The sequence below is a fragment of the Trachypithecus francoisi genome, unplaced genomic scaffold (genome assembly GCF_009764315.1).
Source record: "Trachypithecus francoisi isolate TF-2019V2 unplaced genomic scaffold, Tfra_2.0 Lachesis_group11, whole genome shotgun sequence".
NCBI lineage: Eukaryota > Metazoa > Chordata > Mammalia > Primates > Cercopithecidae > Trachypithecus > Trachypithecus francoisi.
Window position 1 is genome coordinate 69496805 of NW_022681456.1, and position 17100 is coordinate 69513904.

Below are 17100 nucleotides of genomic sequence, written 5' to 3' on the forward strand. Positions count from 1 at the left end.
AGCCTAAACAAAGCAACTGCATTAACTGCATCAGAGGGTGGAGATCACTTTGTTCCTACCCTGGAACACAGACTCAATACTTTGTGCCATGCGAAGGGTCCTCAGGTACCTCCCATTGCCTTGAGTAGAAAGTGGGAAGGAGGTGGGGTAGAGAAGATCTCTCTGGGGGAGAGAACTGCTTGTCTTGCAAGAGAACAAAAGGTACAGGACTCTCTTTGAAATATGCACTTCCAGGCCCAGGGTTTATGCTGCTATGCACAAAGATTGATCAAGCACTTCAAAATGAGTAAGTAGTGTCTCGAAGGTCTTTCTACACTTCCAGCCTGCTCATGTGAGAAATGAGAAAATAAATGGACATACACGCTGGCCAAAAGTGTGGGAAAATCAATAGTAGTGCCAAATCAGAACGCTGGCTCAACCTTCAGTGTTTTCCTTGAAGTAGAAAGCCCCAAACAGCTAGAAGCTATGAAAGACTCCAGGTCTGATTCTTCCCTCTAAGAAGGACACTGCAGGGTACTTGTTCCTAAGCCAGCTCAAGGGTGGGTGTTGAGAGGGAGATTGCTTCAGAATGAATCTTTTTCTAACTCCACGCTTTCTTTCCTTCATTCTGAGATGCACCCCTCACCTACCCCTCAAAGTCCCCTATCCGGGAGTCTCTGTGCCGAAATGGGTTGTAACTGACGAGACTTTGTTTCCAATCTGAGTGTCTTGAAGACAGAAAAAGATTCAGTTACCTAACGTGTTCTTCAGGCTCTAAATTATCTTCTATGACGAAAATAGTAAAGCTTTTCAAAGTAAAATAGGCACAATGATTTATGAAATTACCTAAAGAAAGATGAGTGTAGTTAATCTTCTTGGCAGGAGGCGTTTTCACTAGCTGAGCAGGCTAGTACTGTCAGCAAAGTTTCTGAGTAGACAAGGAAAACCTGGCAAATTTCAGAGAGCTGGGCAGGGTGGTGGCACTGTGCTGAAAGACCTACAAGGGCTAGCCTTCATGATTTTGCAGTAGACCCAAATCTTTTGGTTAGGGGATCTTTGATCTAGTTCATTTTTCTGTCTCCTACAATAAAAAATGCCATGGTCAGATGGGCGCAGTGGCTCTCTCCTGTAATCCCAGCACTTTGGGAGGCTGAGGCAAGAGGATCACTTGTGCCCAGGAGTTTGAGACCAGCCTGGGCAACCACATCGCTACAAAAAATACAAAAATTGGCCAAGCATGGTGGGCCATGCCTGTAGTCCCAGCTACTCAGGAGACTGAGGTGGAAGGATTTGCTTGAGCCTGGAAAGTCAAGGCTGAAGGGAGCCAAGATTGTGCCACTGCACTCCAGCCTGAACACCAGAGTGAGACCTTGTCTCAAAAAACAAAAACAAACAAAAAACAGGTCATAATCTCTTTTGAAAGGTTTTCAGATTTAAAAAGAAGAAACATCCTTTTTTGGGCTTTGGCAATGAGGTCTTCATTATATGTAACCCTTCAAATTTGCCTATAACTTTAAAAACATTCTCATTTTCATCACTGCTTTTTCCCTAGACTCAAGTAATCCTCCCACCTCATCCTCCCTAGTAGCTGGAACCACAGGCATACACCACCACACCTGGCTATTTTTTTTTTTTTTTTGGTAGAGGTGGGGTTTCACCATGGTGCCCAGTCTGGTCTCAAACTCCTGAGCTCAAGTGAGCTGCCCGCCTTGGCCTCCCAAAGGGCCAAGCTTACAGGCTTGAAAAGCAACTACTTGCAAGTTGTATTATATTTTGTTTCAAAAGAGCACTTTACTTGTAACCACTGCCGCTAAAAACTAACCTGATGTTTTAAGGTGCTCAACTAAGTCCCTTATAAGCTACGTGTACAGTTCTAATGAATTCTTCTCTGATAGCCCTGCCAACAGTCAGAACTGTCCAAACCCTGGGCAGTCTACAGAGATAGTCACCTGTCAGTGGGCTCAGTATAGGCACAATTACTATTGTCAAGTTTTTACCAAAAGAATTCAAGAACTGGATGAGTGCTTAGATTAAATCAGTGTTTATAAGCTCTCTCTCTTTTTTTTTTTTGCCACAAGTGATATTAAACACATTTTTGCATTGTGATTCAATACATAGGTTTTACATATATATGTAAATATATGATGTATAAATGTGTAAGTAGATACATGTAATATATATGTCATATATATGTATGATATATATATATTACAGGTTGAATGAGTTGAATCCTCACCCCCAAAAGATATGCTGAAGTCCTAACCCCTGGTATCTGTGGTTGTGACTTATTTGGAAATAGGATCTTTGCAGATATAAACGAGTTAAGATGAAGTCAGTAGGATGGGCCCTAATCTAGTACAACTGATATCCTTATAGGAAGAGGGAAGTTTGGACACAGACACACACAGACAAGAGAATACAATGTGACAAAGGCAGAGATTGGAGTGATACAGCTGCAAGCCAGGGATGCCAAGGATTGCAGGTGGAGAGTCAAGGAAGGATTCTACCCAGAGTTGCATGGCCTTACTGACACCTTGATTTGGGCTTCTAGACTCCAGAATCAAGACAGAATAAATTTATCTCTGTGTGTGTGTGTGTGTGTGTGTGTGTGTGTGCGCGTGTGTGTTTTCCTAAAAAAGAGACAAGGTCTCACTCTATCCCCCAGGATGGAGTGCAGTGTCATGATCATAGCTCACTGTAGCCTCGACCTCTTGGACTCAAGGCATCTTCCCACCCCAGCCTCCGGGAACAGGCGTGAGCGACTGGGCCAGCTCTGTTGTTTTAAGCCACCGGGTTTGTGGAACTTTGTTACGGCAGTTCTAGAAAATGAATATAATAATTAAAACGAAAGTTTTGTTAACTGCTACCTTTACCTTTATCATGTGCAATTTTATTTTATTCTTTTTTTAAGCTTGTCATAACTCAGTTCACTGGTTTCATAATCTAACGGGTTGTAATCCAAAGTGTGAATAATATACCAGAAATACCCTTGAAGGTTCTTTCCAAACTTGAGAGTTTGTGATTCTATGGGACCTAAGTGGGGCACAGATCAGAAGAATCAAAACACTAAAAAAGGCTGTGTGCAGTGGCTTATGCCTATAATCCCAGCACTTCAGGAGGTCTAGGTGGGCAGATCACTTGAAGTCAGGAGTTCAAGACCAGCCTGGCCAACATGGTGAAATCCCATCTCTACTAAAAAAAAAAAAAAAAAAAAAATTAACCAGGCACGGTGGGGCATGCATGCAATCCCAGCTACTCGGGAGGCTGAGGCAGGAGAATCTCTTGAATCCAGGAGGTAGAGGTTGCAGTGAGCCAAGATTACGCCACTGCACTCCACTCCAGCTGGGCAACAGAGCAATACTCTGTCTTAAAAAAAAAAAAACACAAAAAAACACCTAGTTTTGTACCCTACTCAGCATAGTCAATCTTCACTTTATAATCTCTTACAGTTTCTGGAAAAAGACAGAAATATTTTAATATTAGACAACACAAAGCAATAGCATTAATAAAAAGTTTTTTATTAAAGAATTTGGCTATTGCTGGCCGGGCGTGGTGGCTCATGCCTGTAATCTCAGCACTCTGGGAGGCCGAGGTGGGCGGATCACAAAGTCAGGAGATCGAGACCATCCTAGCTAACATGGTGAAACCCCATCTCTACCAAAAATACAAAAAATCAGCCAGGCGTGGTGGCAGGCGCCTATAGTCCCAGCTACTCGGGAAGCTGAGGCAGGAGAATCGTTTGAACTGGGTGGCAGAGGTGGCAGTGGGCCGAGATTGTGCCACTGCACTCCAGCCTGGGCAACTGATTGAGACTCCATCTCAAAAAAAAAAAAAAAAAAAAAAAAAAAAAAGAATTTGCCTATTGCTAATAATTCCGTTCCCCCAAATAATAGATATTAAAACATTTAATTATAACTTAAATGCGATGATTTCCATGGCTTGATTACTTGACAATTCCCACTCTACTGGAAACTCTTTTGAAGCTGAACAAAGGTGCAGACTTTCTAACATGGTTGTGTGATTAGTAGGTTCAACTGGTACCCCATCAAAAAGGCTTTTTTTTTTTTTTGAGACGGAGTTTTGCTCTTGTTGCCCAGGCTGGAGTGCAATGGCTCAATCTCGGCTCACTGCAACCTCTGCCTCCTAGGTTCAAGCAATTCTCCTGCCTCAGCCTCCCAAGTAGCTGGGATTATAGGCATGCACCATCACACCCAGCTAATTTTTTGTATTTAGTAGAGATGGGGTTTCACCATGTTGGTCAGGCCGGGCTGGAACTCCTGACCTCAGGTGATCCACCCACCTCGGCTTCCTAAAGTGCTGGGATTACAGGCGTGAGCCGCCACGCCCAGCCAAAAAGACATGATTTTATAGAGTTTATAAATTGCAAGCTGGCTGAGGGAAGCAGTTGCTTCCCAGTGTGGCTGGTGCCTGGGCAGCAGTATAGGCAAGTAGTCAAGAGCATTGACTTTCCTGCCAGGCAGTCCATCAGGGTCAGGTGGGTTTAGTTTCACGACCTTGGGTATTTATTTAGCCTTTCTTGCCATCAATTTAAATCTATTGCTCTCTTTTTTTTCTTTTTTGTAAAGACAGGGATCTCACTATGTTCCCTGGGCTGGTCTCAAAATCTTGGCCTCAAGCAATCCTCCCACCTCAGTGTCCAGACGAGCAGGGACTCCAGGCGTGCCCTATCATGCCTGACTAAATTAATTTTTTCATTTTTTATAGAGACAGGGTCTTGCTATATTGCCTAGGCTGGTCTTGAACTCCTGGCCTCAAGCAGTCCTCCCACCTTGTCCTTCCAAAGCACTAGGATTACAGGCAGGAGCCACCACAACTGGCCTAATTATCTCTTAAAATGATAACAATAACCTCTGCCTCCCTGGGGTGTTGTTGGAATTAAATAAATTAATGTACGTAAACCATTTAGTATAGTTCCTGTCACATTGTAAACCCTCAGGAAATTTTAGGTTTTTTTTTCTTTGTGACAGAGTCTCACTCTGTTGCCCAGGCTGGAGTGCAGCGGCATGATCTTGGCTCACTGCAACCTTCGCCTCCTGGGTTCAAGTGATTCTCCTGCCTCAGCCTCCCGAGTAGCTGGGATTACATGCATCGATCACCATGCCCAGCTAATTTTTGTATTTTTAGTAGACATGGGATTTCACCATGTTGGCCAGGCTAGTCTCGAACTCCTGTTCCAGATCACCTCAAGTGATCTTTCCACCTCGGCCTCCCAAAGTGCTGGGATTACAGGCACGAGTCATTGCGCCTGGCAATTTTAGGTATTTTTATCATTACCCTACTGTAAGTTCCTTGAAGGCAGAAACCATGATTTAGACATCTTTGCATATAATCATAACTCTGAACACAGTCCCTTGTCCACAACAGGTGCCCAATAACAAATGTTGGTTGCAGGAATTCAATGTCTGACAACATAACAGCACTCCTACTTTTTTTTTTTTTTTTTTTTTTTTTTGAGACGGAGTCTCGCTCTGTCGCCCAGGCTGGAGTGCAGTGGCCGGATCTCAGCTCACTGTAAGCTCCGCCTCCCGGGTTTACGCCATTCTCCTGCCTCAGCCTCCCGAGTAGCTGGGACTACAAGCGCCCGCCACCTCGCCCGGCTAGTTTTTTTATATTTTTTAGTAGAGACGGGGTTTCACCGGGTTAGCCAGGATGGTCTCGATCTCCCGACCTTGTGATCCTCCCATCTCGGCCTCCCAAAGTGCTGGGATTACAGGCTTGAGCCACCGCGCCCGGCCGACTCCTACTTTTTTGTTGTTTTTGTTTTTGATTTTGTTGTGAGACAGAATCTTGCTCTGCCACCCAGGCTGAAGTACAGTGGAATGATCCCGGCTCACTGCTACCTCTGCCTCCTGGGTTCAAGAGATTCTTGTGCCTCAGCCTCCTCAGTAGTTGGGACTATAGGAGACCGCCACTACGCCCAGCTAATTTTTGTATTTCTAGTAGAGACAGGGATTCCCCCATGTTGGCCAGTCTGGTCTTGAACTCCTGACCCCAGGTGATCCACCTGCCTCGGCCTACCAAAGTGCTGGGATTATAGGCCAGAGCCACCACACCCGGCCACTCCTACTGTTTTGTCTTCTTCACAGACAACACCGATTTCTCAAGGAAAGCCAATCTCCTGAACATCGTGGGCAGTAAATGCACCTCATTAATTTTTAAAACATTGTAGCACTAAATGGCAGCAGCAAGTGGAATTGCTCCCAGCTTCAAAGATGGGAAAAGCTTAAAGGGTATGCATGAGTTTCATCATCAGTCTGTCAACAGGGCTAGAAATAGAAGCCAGAATTCCTGCCATCACAACCCTTATGGGGCAGGCTAGTCTCCTTTTAGGAACCTCAGCAGAGTAGCGTTTAACAACCTATAATACATTTTTTGGAAAAATGAGATTTCTCAAAGAAAAGAAAGTCATTCCTTTCTTTTTTAGTTTATCATTCATAGAAAGACTATGCAACAATTTTAGGAATCATTTTGAGAAAACTTGCTACCCTAGACAACTATTTTTTATTTTTTGCAAAACACCCTTTTGTCGTTGGCCTGATGCACTCATGTTTTCCATAGTTGTTCTTATAGCATGCATGCCACTGTGCCTCCTGCTTCCCTTGCTTAGTATAATATCATACTCTTCCATGTTCTTATACTTCATCATCAATATTTTTTTTTTTTTTTTTTTTTGAGACAGGGTCTCACTCCATTGCCCAGGCTGGAGTGCAGTGGCCCAGTCATGCCTCACTATAGCCTCAACCTCCCAGGTTCAGGCTCCCACCTCAGCCTCCTGGGTAGCTGGGACTACAGGCATGTGCCACCATACCCTTCTAATTTTTGTATTTTTTGTAGGGCAAGGATTCTCCACGTTGCCCAGGCTGGTCTCAAACTCCTGGGCTCAACTGACCTGCCCACCTCGGCTGCCCAAAGTGCCAAAGTGCTGGGATAACAAAAACAGGTGGCCAGATTTGACCTGAGGGCTGTAGTTTGCCAATCCCTGGTCTAGGTATCAGTTATTTCCTTTGTAATGAGTGGTTTTTGTGTCTTGTTTAATACATCTTTTCCTACCCTCAAGATCTTAGAGATATTCTCTTGTGATATCCTCTAGAATATTTATTGTTTTGGTTTACACATTTAGATTTACATATAATTCAATTGGAGTTGATTTTTTATGTACACAGTAAGATAAGGGTCAAGATTCTTCCTTCCTTCCATAGATATTCAACCGTTCCAGAAGCATTTATTAAAAAGACCATTCAAGGGCACCACGTTTGTCATAAATTAAGCATCCATAAATATGTCAGTCTGTTTCTACGCTCTCAGTTCTGTTCCTGTGGTTTATTTGTTTATTTTTGAGCCAAAATCACAGCCTTAATTATATTGGTTTAATTTTTCTGTGAAAAAAATCCTCCCATTTTTGTCTTCTCCAAGATTGCTTTAACTATTCTTGGCCCTTTGTGTTTCCAAATATATTTTGGAATCAATTTGTAAAATTTCACAAAAAGATCTGTTGGGGGCCGGGCGCAGTGGCTCACACCTGTAATCCCAGCACTTTGGGAGGCTGAAGCAGGCGGATCACGTGAGGTCGGGAGTTTGAGACCAGCCTGACCAACATGGAGAAACCCTGTCTCTACTAAAAATACAAAATTAGCCAGGCGTGGTGGCGCATGCCTGTAATCCCAGCTACGTGGAAGGCTGAGGCAGGAGAATTGCTTGAACCTGGGAGGGGGAGGTTGTGGTGAGCTGAGATCACGCTATTGCACTCCAGCCCAGGAAACAAGAGCAAAACTCCGTTTCAAAAAAATAAATAAAATCTGTTGAAAATTATTTTCGGAATGTACCAGGGGGAGATAAATTTGGGGAGAATTGACATATTTACAATTCACAATCGAATATTGACATATGGAGTCTTCCAATCATGAATATGATGTAACTCCTGTTTTTTTTTTTTTTCCAAGGCCATCAATCATGAGTGACAGATTATGAATCATCCTTACACTGAAGTGCACCAGAGTCAAATAAGCATCATTTGGCTTTCTCTCTCTTTTAAAAAAAAATCTTTAGTTTTTCATAATAGTCTTCTGTATGGCGATGTTGAAAATCTTTCATTTGTTTTATTCCTATTTGATTGAAAAAACAAACAAACAGAGGCGAGGTTGCCTGGGCTGGAGTGCAGTGGCCATCCTCAGGCACACTCATAGTGCATTACAGCCTTGAACTCCTGGCGTTAAGTGATCCTCCTGCCTCAGCCCCCCAAGTAACTGGGACTACAGGTGCCTGCCACCATGCCCAGCTAATTTTTTGTATTTTTAGCAGAGACGGGGTTTGACCATGTTAGCCAGGATGGTCTCGATCTCCTGACCTCGTGACCTGCCTGCCTTGGCCTCCCAAAGCCCTGGGATTATAGGTGTGAGCCACCATGCCTGGTCAGATGTTATATTTAAACATCTCACTTTACAATTACTTTTGTTATTGGTATATAGAACACACAATTGGTTTATGTGTGTTGATCTGAATTCAGTGACATAGCTCAAATTCCAAAACTTGATCTGAAGGTTCTTTAGGATTTTCTATGTACATAATTATGTCATCTGCAAATAATGACAGCTTTCTTTCTTTTTTCCATCCTTATTTCTGTTATTTCTTTTTCTTGCCTTATTGCATTGGCTAAGGTAGCCATTCAAGGTCAAATAGAAGTGGTAGCAGTCAAACTTAACAAGTTTCCAGTGTCAGAGGAAAGCTTTTAACATTTCATCATTAAGTTGATACTTGCTGAGGTATTTTTGTAGATGACCTGTATCAATTAGCTTTCGTTGGATAACAAAAGAACCACAAAACCAGTGACATATAAAAATAGATACTTATTTCTTACACATATGTGGCAATCAGGTGATCTGGGCTAGGCTTAGCTAGATCACTCTGCTGGTCTTGGCTGAGCTCATGCATGCATCTGCAGCTCAGCTAGGAGCTCTGTCCTCAGCTGGGCTTGACTGAGTACCTTAGCTGGAGAACCTGTGTTCTACGTATTTCATATCTTCTTCCTGGGACCAGAAGGAGCAGCTTAGGCAGGTTCTTTTCATGGTAAAGAGTAGAAGAACACCCAGCACTTTGGGAGGCCGAGACGGATGGATCACGAGGTCAGGAGATCGAGACCACCCTGGCTAACACGGTGAAACCCCGTCTCTACTAAAAAATACAAAAAAATTAGCTGGGCGAGGTGGCGGGCGCCTGTAGTCCCAGCTACTCGGGAGGCTGAGGCAGGAGAATGGCGTAAACCCGGGAGGCAGAGCTTGCAGTGAGCTGAGATCTGGCCACTGCACTCCAGCCTGGGGACAGAGTGAGACTCCGTCTCAAAAAAAAAAAAGAGTAGAAGAACAAAAGAGCAAACCCCAGTAGGCAAGCTCATTTCAAAGTTTTACTTGCATCACATCTGCCAATATCCCATTGGCCAAAGCAAGTCATATGCCTGAGTCCAGAGTCAAGGGTAACTTTGCCCATGATTGAGGGCATTGCAAAAGCGTATAGCAAAAGGTATGAAACAGGAAGGGTGAGGAAGTGCAATCTACTGTATGTCTTTATCAGAATAAGAACAATTCCTCCCATTTCTAGTTTGCTAAGAATTTTTATCATCAGTAGATATTAAATGTTATCAAATATTTCTTTTTTCTTTTTTTTTTTTTTTTTTTGAGACGGAGTCTCGCTCTGTCGCCCAGGCTGGAGTGCAACAGCTTGGCTCACTGCAACCTCCATCTCCCAGGTTCAAGCCATTCTCCTGCCTCAGGCTCCCGAGTAGCTAGGACTACAGGTGCCAGCCACCAGGCCTGGCTAATTTTTGTATATTTTTTAGTAGAGGCAGGGTTTCACCGTGTTGGCCAGGTTAGTCTTGAACTCCTGACCTCAAGTGATCCACCCACCTTGGCCTCCCAAAGTGCTAGGATTACAGGAGTAAGCCACCATGCCTGGCCCAAATATTTTTTTAATCTATTGAGGTGATCATATATTTCTCCTTTGTACTATTAATATGACAAATTATACAGATTGATTTTGAATTATTAAAGTAACCTTGCTGTGGTGGGCAGCTTGTGAGGTGACCTGTGATTCCTGACTCCTGGTTGTTTTGACACCCTAATCCCTACTTTTGAGTGGGGGCTGGATCTAGTGACTTGCTTCTAATGAATAGAAAATGGCCATAGTGATATGAAAAGTCATTGCTGAGATTAGGTTACAAAGACTTAAACTTCAATCTTTCTCTGTCCTTCCTCCAGGGAAAGCAAATTACCATGTTGTGAAGGCTGCTTTGAAGAGGCCCAAATAACAAGGAACTGTCTCTGTCCAACAGCCAATGAGGACCTGAGTCCAATAAATACACATGACTGAGCTTGGAAGTAGATCCTTCCCTAGTCAAGCCTGGGGCATTCAGTGAATTTATAAATGGAGGTAAAACATGTAGAACAATTTTGGCACCTGGTAAAAGCTTAATATAATTTAGCTACACTACTTCTGAGTTTGCCTTTTCATATCTGTTAAATGGGGATAATATGATCTATTCCATAGGATTGTGGTAAACATGAAATAAAATAATGTATTAGTAAGCACTTAATGAATAGTCACTATTATTTATCTTAACTGGCTAAACTGTTGTTTAGATGAAAGGTGTGTTTGTTTGTTTGTTTGTTTGTTTTTAAGACAGGGTCTCACTCTGTCACCCAGGCTGGAGTGCAGTGGCATGATAACAGCTCACTGCAACCTTGACCTCCCAGGCTCAAGTCATCCTCCCACCTCAGCCTCAACTAGGACTACAGAGGCACAACGCCATGCCCAGCTAACTGGGTCTCACTAAGTTGCTCAAACTGGTCTCAAGTGATCCTCCCACCTCATCCTTCCAAAGTGTTGAAATTACAGGCATGAGCCACCATACCTGGCAAGAGGAAAGCTTTTTAAAAATAGGAATTGCATTTTGGGCTGGGTACAGTGGCTCCTGCTTATAATCCCAGTGCTTTGGGAGGCCGAGGCAAGAGGATCATTTGAGGTCAGGAGTTTGAGACCAACCTAGGTGACAGAAGGAAGCACTGTCCCTTAAAAAAATTTTCAAAAGAAATTGCATTTTATTGATCTTTGAATTCTCTAACATAACAAAAATAGATGTCCAATTAATGGTTTGGAATTGACACATTCAATCTGTCTTTATATATGTGAAACAAAAAAACAAGCTTCATAGACTTCGACAAGTTGGAAATGTAACCTCTGTTTCTTCATCTATTAAGTGAAGGCAGTAGACTTACTTTCTGTGATTTCTTCAAGCTTTGTTCGTACATCCATTCACTCTTTCATTCATTTAGTAAATATTTATTGGGCCCCAACCATATGCCAAGCTCTGTGCTTGGTGCTGGGGTTCAGTGATATGCAGAACAGATGTGGCTTGTGTTCTCATAAAGTTTACTGCCTGCATTCATCTACTCAGGCTGCCATAACAAAATACCATACACTGGGTGGCTTAAACAACAGAAAGTTATTGTCTCCCAGCTCTGGAGGCTGAAAGTCCAAGATCAGGGTACCAGCATGGTCAAGTTCTCGTAAGGGCTTTCCTCCTGGCTGGCAGAAGGCCACCTTCTCACTGTGTCTTTACATGGCAAGACAAAGAGGGAGACAGAGCATGCTGGTGACAGCAAGCTCTCTAGTGTCTCATCTTACAAGGGCACTAATCCTATCATGAAGGTCCCCAGTTTCATGACCTCATCTAAATCGAATTATCTCCTGAAGATTAATCTCCTGAATTATCTACATTGGGTGTTAGGGTTTCAACATATAAATTTTGAGGGGACACGATTCAGCCCATAGCATAGTCTAATAAGAAGACATAAATAATCACACACACACAAATCTACAAACTGTGATCGGTGCCATGAAGGCAAGGTTCATAGAGCCATGGGAAGAATTAACCAGGTAACTAGGCCTAATCGCAGGTAAGGAGTAGCTTATGAATGTCATAACCTATGAATTCTAGGCTTGGTGGAAGGCCCTTTGTCCTCCAGCTATCCGAAAGAAGAGAATAAAGTAAGTGATTCTGGCACCAGCAGAATCCCGAAATCACTTCTTGCCCCCACTGTCTACACCAGCAAGCCTTACTTTGTGTATGCAGCCACTCATAGCTGGGCATGGCCAAGCACTTGGGAACCTGGGAAGAGAGAGGAGACACCATATGGACGGAATTTGTTCCCCATTTAAATGTATGCATTGGAACAGCACAAAAAAAAGTGTCACGAATCTCTCCACAGAACTTTTACGATAGGGAGATAATTGCTGGAAATTGCTGTATGGTGCTGTTAACACCAGATCAGAAGAGGCTGCCAAGCTTGGCTTCCTCCCACCTCCATGGCAGCCAAAAAACACAGGTGTCTTAAAGAAAAAAAAAATACAAAGGAGAATGCTGAATGATCAGGAAACTTATGTGTGCTGAAGCCTCAGCCCAGCCCAGTGCATCTCCAGACAGATCTCACTGAACCCACTTTCTCCTTTGCTGCCAGGTCATAACAAGGCTTCCGATTGTGCTCACTGGTGTGGGTTTGAGGATCATGTTCTCGTTTCCTGTGGCCAGGTAGCCTCACGATTCTCTGAAGCCCATGTCCTGAAAAAGTGACAGCCCCTCTTCTTTGTCTAAGGGCCTGGCATCTGCAGTGTGTCATTTATAATGCACCAACCTGGACAAGCTTGGAGACAAACTGTCATTCTTTTATTTTTGTTTTTATTTTTATTTTTTTGAGATGGAGTTTTGCTCTTGTTGCCCAGGTTGGAGTGCAATGGCATGATCTCAGCTCTCTGCAACCTCCACCTCCTGGGTTCAAGTGATTCTCCTGCCTCAACCTCCCAAGTAGCTGGGATTACAGGCATCCGCAAACACACTCGGCTAATTTTTGTATTTTTAGTAGAGATGGGGTTTCACCATGTTGGCCAGGCTGGTCTCGAACTCCTGACCTCAGGTGGTCCGCCCATCTCGGCCTCCCAAAGTGCTGGAATTACAGGCATGAGCCAGCGTGCCCGGCCTCTAGACACTTTTTAACCCAAAATCTGGCTTGCCAGATGACTTGAGTCCCCCAAGGTTAAGAAGGGTCTCCAGTTTGTCCTCTGGAGCAGGGTAGGACACTTCACAGAGCCACACTGAGATGACAGAACCCTCACGTTTTCAGCACTACCCAAGAACCTCGTGAGAAATGCTGCAGCTGACATTAATCCAAAAGCAGCTTAGATTCTTGTGGGGATTGTTCATATACGATAGGAGGGATGGGGTGGGGGAAACGCAGGCAGCTACATAGCTCCTAGAAAGACAATTTTTCCCTTTGTTTTTGGTTGCTGGATAGAAGCATATTTCAATTTTCTAGTCAGCAAGTTAAGCCAGCTGCACACACAGTGGCTTGACAAAGAAGGAGGCCAGTATGAAAAAATATTAAAATGCAAAACACATTTCAGAGGCAGCCTTCTCAAACTGCATGGTCACAGGGAGAATTCATAAATCAGAAATGAGGTCAAGTGTTAGTGTTGAGTTCAACTCTGTTTGTCCCTTGATATTATTATTATTATGCCCAGATGAGAAATATAAAGGAGAGAAGGCCAAGCGAAACATCTGTCCTTCTAATCCATCAGCTGTGAAACATCAGTTTTAGGACAACACCAAAATAAGCATTCCAAGAGAAGAAATCTGTATAATCAGCATCGGCCCACTTTTTAATTAAATCATTCATTTACAAAGACACACCCTTTGCTTGAGGTTCAGGTCTCAAAGAAAATAGTACATCCAGAAATCTATTCTCTAAAGTTTGTGCACTTTATAGGCCGAAGTCTGAGACAGCCAAGGTCAAATCTGAACCAGCCAAGGCAGAAGGTAGAGTGAGCCACAGTTATTCACAAGCTTAAGGGGTGAGGAGAAGAAAGTCAAATACATTACAGGCAGCCTTGGTATTTTTAGTGGGCAGTTTGTCCCCTAAAGATGTTTTGTTGTTGTTGTTGTTATTGTTATTTGAGACAGTGTTTCACTCTTGCTACCCAGGCTGGAGTGCAGTGGCACAGTCTTGGCTCACTGCAACCTCCACCTCCCCAGTTTAAGTGACTCTTCTGCCTCAGCCTCCCGAGTAGCTGGGATTACAAGTATGTGCCACTACACCCAGCTAATTTTATATTTTTAGTAGAAACAGTGTTTCTCCATGTTGGTCAGGCTGGTCTTGAACTCCCAACCTCATGTGATCTGCCCGCCCCAGCCTCCCAAGATGCCGGGATTACAGGCATGAGCCACTGCACCCAGCCTAAAGATGTATTTTTAAGTTGCTTACTTGAAAAGACCTAGGAATACATTTCCTCATAAGAATAATGACGTTAAAATACTTGTATTCTTGGATCAGCCCACGGAATTCCATTTGGGACAGTGTAACTAAAAATCACCTCTGGTCACCCTAAGATCCCCAAGGGTGACAGTGATGAGATGGAGCTGGGAGGAACTGGTTGTAACTCATGGCAACGTTCGGGAGCGATTTTAGCAGCCAAGTGGGAAGAGGCCAACACCACAGGTGTGGAGTTGGTTCATTGCACAAAGCAGCTGGCTGGAGGCCAAGAAGAGGCTGCAATCCAGCCTGCCCTCTACCAGCCAAGCTGAGGCTGCAGGACAGGGCTGTGTCAGACAGAGCGGCGGCTTTTTTCTAACTTGTGCAAAGAGCTCTGGCCCAGATAAGCTCTAGAGGTTCCAATAGTTACAGCAAAGGATGGCTTTTCTACAAGAGAGTATCAGTCGGGGAGAGGCAAGAGAGAAGCTGCCATTTACACACACATTTGTATGTCTGGGTCACTGAGCACTTGAGTGGGTTTACACTTAGCCCAACCAAAACCTCTTCTTGCAGCCACGCTTAGTCCTCTCTAAATTTTCTCATACTACTTTGAGACTCCCTAGTTGACCTGGCTACTTCAGTGAGTGGATGGCAATTAAAACTGAACTCATGGCCAGGCACGGTGGCTTACGCCTGTAATCCCAACACTTTGGGAGGCCGAGGCAGGTGGATCACAAGGTCAGGAGTTTGAGACCAACCTGGCTAACGTGGTGAAACTCTGTCTCTACTAAAGGAATACAAAAATTGGCCGGGCGCAGTGGCTCACGCCTGTAATCCCAGCATTTTGGGAGGCTGAGGCAGGCAGATCACGAGGTCAGGAGATCGAGACCATCCTAGCTAACACAGTGAAACTCCTCTCTACTAAAAATACAAAATAAAATTAGCTGGGCATGGTGGCGGGTGCCTGTAGTCCCAGCTACTCGGGAGGCTGAGGCAGGAGAATTGCTTGAACCCGGGAGGCGGAGCTTGCAGTGAGCCGAGATCGCACCACTGCACTCCAGCCTGCGTGACTGAGTGAGACTCTGAAAAAAAAAAAAAAGTGAACTCAGAAAAGGCTCATTACACCTTAGGGCTGGGGTTGGTGGGTGTATGAGAAAAAGGCACCTCTGGAAATTTTCAGTAGACCAGAACTCCACCAAACAGACTGGGGAGTGCCTGACTGCAGCTCCTGCTGGGGTGGAGTCCAGCGACTGTTCCGGAGACAGAGGAAGGGGAAGAAGGAATTGCCACCACATGGTGTGTTGGGGATGTGAGGAAAGGGAGCTGCAGGAAACGGCCCCACCCAACTTGAATGAAGATGAATGATCTTTACCAAGGACTCTGTTGTAATAGAGGAAAAGCAAGCAAATGGTTCAAATAGACAATTTTCTGATATACATATGTTTTACCACATACACACACACACAAGTTTAAAAAACCAAACAAGCAGCCAGGCGTGGTGGCTCATGCCTGTAATCTCAGCTCTTTTGGAGGCCAAGGCAGGTGGACCACCTGAGGTCAGGAGTTCGAGACCAGCCTGGCCAACATGGTGAAACCCCTGTCTCTACTAAAAATACAAAAATTAGCTCGGTGTGGTGGTCCATGCCTGTGATCCCAGCTTCTCAGGAGGCTGAGGCAGGAAAATCACTTGAACCCAGGAGGCAGAGGTGGCAGTGAGCCAACATCGCACCATTGCACTCCAGCCTGAGCAACAGAGTGAGACTCCATCTCAAAAAACCAAAAACTGAACAAATAAAAACCAAACAAGCAAACAGACACCATGGACACATGCACGCCTCAGGATGTGAGGAGAAAGGCATGGGTGTCTATACAAACACTCTTCTATCCAGCCTCCAACTCGAGATAGAGCAAGAGCAGTAGCTTCACCCTGCCCGGTGGAAAGGCTGTGTCTCCCATTACTCCTGCCTGGGCAGCAGGGACAGATGTGGACACCCCACAGCCCAGCAGTACATGCTCTGCAGAGGCAGCTCTGGTGTGTGGAGTCACATCTCCCAGGCCAGTAGCTCCGACAGTGGGACTTGTGAGACTCTATCAGGGAATGGGACATTAGCAGTTGCAGTTCCAGAGTTTATTATTCAGGGCATGTCAACTGTTGTAGGGAATCCCAAAATCCTAGCCTTCATGCTGTAGCCCGCTGTGGCTGAGACATCACTCAGGGCCAGGCTCCTTCCAACCCATGGCTATGACACTGTTAGCTTCCCAAAAATGTCTCTGTTCAGCAGGTGGAAAGGAGAGAGAATAATGCTTGTGCATGAGAGGTTTGAGGGGCCAGGGCTGAGAGTGGCCAGCAGCATTTCCACTCACATTTCATTGGTTGGAACACAGTCACTGGCCACACTTAACGGAAGGGAGGCTGGGGAAGAGAATGTAGCTGTGTGCCCAGGAAGCAGAGGAGAAGATGGGTATGGTATTTGTTTGTGACCCCCAGGTAGGAGATTCCTTCCATTTCTTTGTATCTGTACTTGTTCAGGCAAGAGAGTTGCTGCTGTAACTGTGACTGATAAAGGCAGGGCCAGGAACCAGGGTGTAACTATCACCCTCTTATGTTCAGGCAAAATGCCACCCAGGTCCTCCCTTGGGGCATTGCTGTGGTCACCCACGCCTTTGTCTCCCAGCCTGGCTCCTGCAACAGGTTTCCTCTAACCAGGCGTCTTTTGAAATTGATCTGCCCCAACAGTTGCAACCCCCAGCTGCTCCTTTACTCCCTCCACCAGTAGCAAGAGAATCAATTATCCCTGGCTTCAGTGAA

At 44.6% G+C, this 17100-nt stretch overlaps 1 non-coding gene across 1 annotated transcript; it reads right to left on the bottom strand.

The window, feature by feature from the left end:
• Window positions 1-7939: 7939 nt before the first annotated feature.
• On the bottom strand, window positions 7940-8016 carry LOC117091216. Its single transcript, XR_004440324.1, has one exon. It is a non-coding gene; the product is annotated as a small nucleolar RNA SNORD83 (small nucleolar RNA).
• Window positions 8017-17100: the final 9084 nt, after the last annotated feature.